The sequence below is a fragment of the Nannospalax galili genome, unplaced genomic scaffold (genome assembly GCF_000622305.1).
Source record: "Nannospalax galili isolate Female #2095 unplaced genomic scaffold, S.galili_v1.0 scaffold32, whole genome shotgun sequence".
Classification (NCBI taxonomy): domain Eukaryota; kingdom Metazoa; phylum Chordata; class Mammalia; order Rodentia; family Spalacidae; genus Nannospalax; species Nannospalax galili.
The window spans coordinates 6,312,733-6,319,071 of NW_008335297.1; the positions used below are offsets into that span (position 1 = coordinate 6,312,733).

At 42.8% G+C, this 6,339-nt stretch overlaps 1 pseudogene; it reads right to left on the reverse strand.

The window, feature by feature from the left end:
- Positions 1 to 6,339, reverse strand: part of LOC103731617 — a 164,115-nt pseudogene that overhangs the window by 156,245 nt on the left and 1,531 nt on the right.

Sequence of the window (6,339 nt, forward strand, 5' to 3'; positions counted from 1 at the left end):
TTTTTAAAAAAAAGTCAGAACTACATCCCAGTGACTAGAAGATACTGCTGTGATGTGCACATTTCTTTCTTTCTTTCTTTCTTTCTTTCTTTCTTTCTTTCTTTCTTTCTTTTTCTTTTTTTTCTTTTTCTTCCACAAACTCTCACCCTCAATGTAAAGTTGTGACACTAGGCAGAGGTTTGGTTGAATTCCTACTAGAGTCCCCTTCTGCAAGGATTTTTTAAGATTTTATTTATCTTACAAGCTTAGCCAGCTATCTTCCCTGATAGTCCAGATAAAGGTTGTAGTCGCCTCATATGAATGAACACATCACTGAACTGAAGGGAAGTTTGAAGATTTGGTGGCAAAACCTCCATTTCCAATGAGCAGCCCCTCCCCCTGGCTTGTTTTTGATTGGTTGGCTGGAGATGTTTATTAGAAGGTCATAATTAACGTGGCAGGTGCCTTTGTTACATTCAAATAATAACAGCGGAGAAAGCAGGCTTATAATTACTTGGGCTTTTTTGGGGCTCCAGTGGTGCTGCTGCTGATATTAAGCACAGAACATGACACCGGATTGTGTGCTCGGCATGGGGGTGATTCACATTCAGCTGGTGAAGATGCAGGCTTTCGAGGGGGGATGTGGAAAGCAGACTTGAATTTAAACAAAAAGTTGGAACTACAATGAATTCCTAATGGCCTATGTCCTAGTTTTTTTCTCCATTGCAGGGACAAAACACTCTGACCACTACCAACTTGGGGAGGAAAGGGTTTATTCACCTTACATTTCCAGGTCACAGTTCATCAGGGATCCCAAGGTAGGAACTCAGTGCAGGAACCTGGAGGCAGGAACTGGAGCACAAGACATGGAGGAACACTGTTTACTGGCTTACTCCCTTGGCCCTTGCTCAGCTCGCTTTCTTGTGCAACACAGGTCCACCTGCCCAAGGGTGGCACTGCCCACAGTGGGCTGGACCCTCCCACATCACTCAACAATCAAGAAAATGCCCCACAGATATGGCCACAGGCCAGTCCTATGGAGGCAATTTCCCAACTGAGGCTCCCTCAACCCAGGTGTGTCACGTTGACACTAAAGCTATCCAGCACAGCATATAGGTGAAGATCTGGGCTGCTTCTCTCAATATCTTTCCTTACAGAGATTGTTCCCTAGACTGCCCCCCTCTAGGTCCAGTCCACCCTCACATGGATAAGTCACATTTTACCATCTGTGTTGCAATCTGCTTCTGCTAATTCAGTAAAGTCAAGAAAGGCTAACACTGAACTGGGACCTATGCAAGGTTACATGTGGGAAAATGGCAACACTGCCAGCATGCTAGTTCAGAATGGCCTCTCTGTCTCCTATGGACTGTATCTTGCTCCCTAACCCTCCAAATGCAACCCCTACTGGAAGAAAGAAAAGTACATTGAAATGCCCTGTGGTAGAGGAAATGATGCAAAACTAAGTTGCAAAGGTCAGGGGGTGCAGCTGGACTAGCAATGGAGGAGAGTGTTTCAAGAGAATCATGTTGATTTCAGGCATTTTTAAGGGCCTTCTGACTTCTGGAAACCAATGGAGAAATTACAGGAAATGACAAGCACAGGCTTGAGAGATCAGTTAAATCACAGAAGAGAGACAGCCATGGAAGTCAACGCTGATACTGACAATTTGACAACAGCACTAATGAAGTCCAGTCCTTCCCCTCATCCATACCCACAAACAGGCTACTGCATACACCACCTCTGCTCAAAAGGGACAGCTCTCTCTCTGAACAGATACCAGCTTGGAACAGGCAGAGGACAGGGAATGTCACGATCAAGCAGTCTGCAAAGACGTTAAATCCCCAGCCCCAAAACAAGCTACAGCTCTGCGTGCACGAGGACAGGGAAGCAATTTTCTATAACCTGGAGCAAACATGAGGCAAAAATGAAGGCAAATCCCAAGGCAGGTATTTGGCAGCTGAGAACAGGAGCTTGGAAGGAAAGGAAGGGATGAGGGCATGGCTGAGGGCGCTGAGGCTGCTCGCTGCTCAGCACACCCCTGTCCTTTCATTTAATTCTCATCTAAGCCTGCAAGAAGCTCTTGATCTCCACATCTTATAAGCAAGTAAACTGAGGCAGAGAGGGTTCAAATGCCTTGACCAAGTAGTTAAGCAATCTTGACCTTGGCTTTCTTTCATTGATTAGTCTCTACTGCTAGCCACAGTGCAATACAAACACTTTCTCCAGAGCTTTAATGACCTCGAGAGAAGGCCAGTGATCCCAGGATTAAAGTACAGGCCTGTACCACCCCAAAGAGGATCCTAAGTGATGTGGACCAGAGTGATCTGTGACTCAAACCTAGCCACATACATGGAAGCTCTTTCTTCTTATTGTTTGAGAATTTCATACATGCATATAATATATTTTGATCAAATTTGACCCCCATTTCCTCCCCTCCAATTCCTCTCACCAAATGTACCTTTTGATAATATAGCTCCAATTTAACAGATGAAAAAGTGGGTCAGAGTTAGAGAGATGGTTCAGCCAAAATAAACCCTTCTTTCTTTACATTGCTTCTGTCAGGTATTTTGTCATAGCAACAAGAAAAATGATTAATAAAGTTACAGCAGTCCAAAACCTTCTGTCTTTGAATTGTAACAATGGCCTCCCCACTGCTCAGCCTGCGTGAATCCTCTATTGAGAATTGATTGATTCGTATTACTCATTCACTCACTCAAAACAAATCCCAAGTTCCTCACAATGGCCCACAGAGCCTTGTGTGGTCCAGCTGCCCTCCCCAAGTCCTCTCCAGCCTGATTTTTCACACTTTTCTCTCTGCACTTTCTCTACCCCAGCCCCCTCATCTTACCAGAAGTCAGTCCATCCCTGACCATGCATATTAAATATACTGTCCTCTTATCATATCACTCCTGCTCTGTTGTACTTTGACCCATGATCCTTGACATGACACAGAGCAACCTCTGTTTTTAATTGCCACCATCCCCCTTTTCAAACTAAGCTCTGTGACAGAATAGAGAAAGAGGCTTTAGTTTGTTGCTTTATCTCAATGTCTGGCACAGAATAGATGCCAAACAAATATTTGATGAATGAATGCATGAATAAGTGAACTCAAAAATTCGACAAATCAGATGGTGGAGATACGAGGTTTACTCCTATTAATGACCCCTATTAAAAGAGCAAAGAAAGAAGGGCAAGGGAGATGGCTAAAAAGCATTTACCATAAAACCCTCATAACCTGAGTTTGATCCCTGGAATCAACGTAAAAAAAAAAAAAAGCCAGGTATGGCAACATGCTGGCTGTAGCCCTTGTGCTCCTACAGTGACCTGGGAGGTGAAGACAGAAGAATGTTCCAGAAGCTCAAGGTCCAGCTAGCCTGGAATATGCAGTGCAGCCCAAACAACATGAGAAATCCTGCATTATCAGGCTGGAAGGAGAGAACCAACTTCCAGAAGTTGTTCTCTGACCTCCACATGATTGCTGTGGCAGGTGCATGCCAGCACACACACACACACACACACACACACACACACACACACATACACACACACACACACACAACACATCAGATAAAAGGGTAAGAAAAGATAAAATGTGTTCACAATGTGCCTACCATGTGTTACACACCAGCTAGCAGAGCAGCTCAACTCCAACAGGCCTAGATCCTATTCCAGGCTTGGCCACTTATAAGATAATGACTTGGGAAACTTGCCTGTGTGCTCCCAGCCTCAACACCACCTATTCCCTATAGGTAATGACAGCATCTCTCTTCCAAAGTATATGGTACAAGAAGCTTCTCAAGTGTCCAAAGTCTAACAAGTGGCAATGAACACTGGCTATTTCGATTTTCACACCACAGGAGCTTCCTGAGTTCATAAGAGCATCTACTTCCTGAAGCACAATCAAGAGAGACTTCCAAACCCTGGTTTTTGGTAGAAATGAGCTGGTGAAGAGAAGAATTCTGGGACACTGAATGCCCTAGTGAATATTCTTCTTCCATGTCCTCTTGACCTTTTATATCTAAACTTAGAAATGATGCAGCACACGGAGGCTGCACCTGAGTCAAGTGGACACGAAGCACCCTAGAGCTTTATCTCTAATGCCAGGTGCTGATGTCCTCGAGCATTTCTAGAATCTGTTTCCCTCATAAGAAAATGATCAGCAGTTGCACTGTGCATAAATAGCATTTGGGCTTGACTGGCTATGGAAGAGGGCAGCTGTAAAAGCATTTGTTTGAGAAACAGATATTTGATTGAAAGAACCCTGGCTCAATAGTTCTAGGAGGAAGGTTTGAGAATTATCAATGATTCATTTTCTTTCACATAGATAGACCCCTGCTGTCAGTTCTTATATTTAATCCAGGAACACTGAGCTTGCATTTTAAAAGACAGAACATGTTTCTCACACTCTGGTTTGGCTTTACTTGTCCATCAATGTCACCACCTTCTGAACAAAAGGTAAATTACAGACCTCATACCATATAATTCCACTTACGTGGATTGCACAAGTATGTATGCTTCTTTAAGCACTAGAAAGATGTTGTAAAGACGCTGTTTAAACCACTGAAAGTGGTTAACTAGTTATTTAAGGGCTGTTGGGACTTTGAATGGGCTTTTTTGTTATTGTTCTTTTCTGTATTATTTGAAATTTCTAAAATTCCTGCAAATGATCCATGGAAAAGAAAAAAGCAACAGCATTGTTCACTCTAAGAAAGGAAAAGTCATCGTCATCATCACCAGCATCACCCTCACCATAATCATTTTCATCATCATCCTCACCATCATCAGAACATCACAATACAATCTGGCTGTAGCCAGGCCATCACATCCTACTCTCATGTCAGGATTAGCGACACATGACATCTTCCCACCTATGGAGACCAATATGGAGGTCAAGGAGTTGATCATTTTCTTTTCTACTCAATGTAAATTAAATTATTTAAGCATCTGTCATTGGCATCTTCAAATCCTAGATCGATATGCCAGGTGAGGCAGGTGCCTGTATGCACCTTTCATTTCTACCTGTATTGATGGAGGTGGGCAGTTCTGTGTGGGCCCAAGAGCTTGAAGTCTGTTCAATACTGCTTTAACTCCCTGGGATAGAAGACCAGGGGCACAAGTAACAACACTCCCAATCGCTGACCTGAAGAAGCATGTCATCAGTGTTCAGGTCAAAGTAAGGGAGCCCCTTTTCCATCCATCTTTATTAAATAGTATCCGCAAAGCATCTGCTATAGGCCTCAATATGATCCAGAGAAAATGTTTGTCTTTAGGAGGCCCACAGTCAGACAAGGAAGTCAGTAAGTTATAGTGATCCCCTGGGCAACTCATCTCAGAAAGAGGATGCTGGGGGCCTGGAAAGATGGCTCAGCAGTTAAGAGTACCCGCTGCTTTTGTAGAGGACCCAGGCTCAGCTCCCAGTTCCATATTGCAGCTAGCAACCATCCTTAACTCCAGTTCCTGGGGATCTGATATCCTCTTATAACCACCATGGGTATTGCATGCTTGTGGTACATTCATATACATGCTCATGAAACACATACTCATAAGATAAAAATAAATATTTTTTAATTAAAAAAAGAAGGCTAATGCTAAGTAGTCTACAAGCCAGATGTTGAAAGAGTGTGCAGTAAGGACCTTGAGTATCCCAGAAAGCCTAAAATACTCTCTAACCCTCTGTAGAAAGACTGCTCATCCCTGGAAGGGTAGAGGCAGGCCAGGAGATGTATGGCTGTATTCTCAGCATTTAAGAGGCTGAGTCAGGAGGATTATAGGTCAAGGTCAGTCTCAGATACATAACAAACCTCTATCTAAAAAAATTGCTTATCCCTTGAAGGACAGAGCAGGTAGCAGGGAAAGAGTGTACGTAAGCAGGTTGCAACATTGAAGCTAACTTCTGAAGACCCAAGAGCACTCATAGGAATGAACTACATGGTCTAGGAAAAAAGTGAAAAGGCCCTGAGGCAGAGAGAAGGGCATGTGGCTGGAGTGTTGTGGAGAAGGGGAGGAGTATGCAAAGTGCTAGAGAAATAGCCAAGGCCATAGTATAATTAGGAATGGGGAATAGTGAGTTCTGAACTTGGAACTTTTATATCTGTACATCTATCTATCTGTATGTCATCTTTCTATACTGTATCCTCAAGTAGATAAGATGAATGGATGGAAAGATGACAGAAAGATAGAGATAAAGATTATAGATAGATAGATGATAAATAGATAGATAGATGATAGAGATTAGATAGATAGATAGATGATACATACATACATACATACATACATACATACATACATACATAGATGATAGAAGATAGAAGATAGATAGATAGATAGATAGATAGATAGATAGATAGATAGATAGATAGA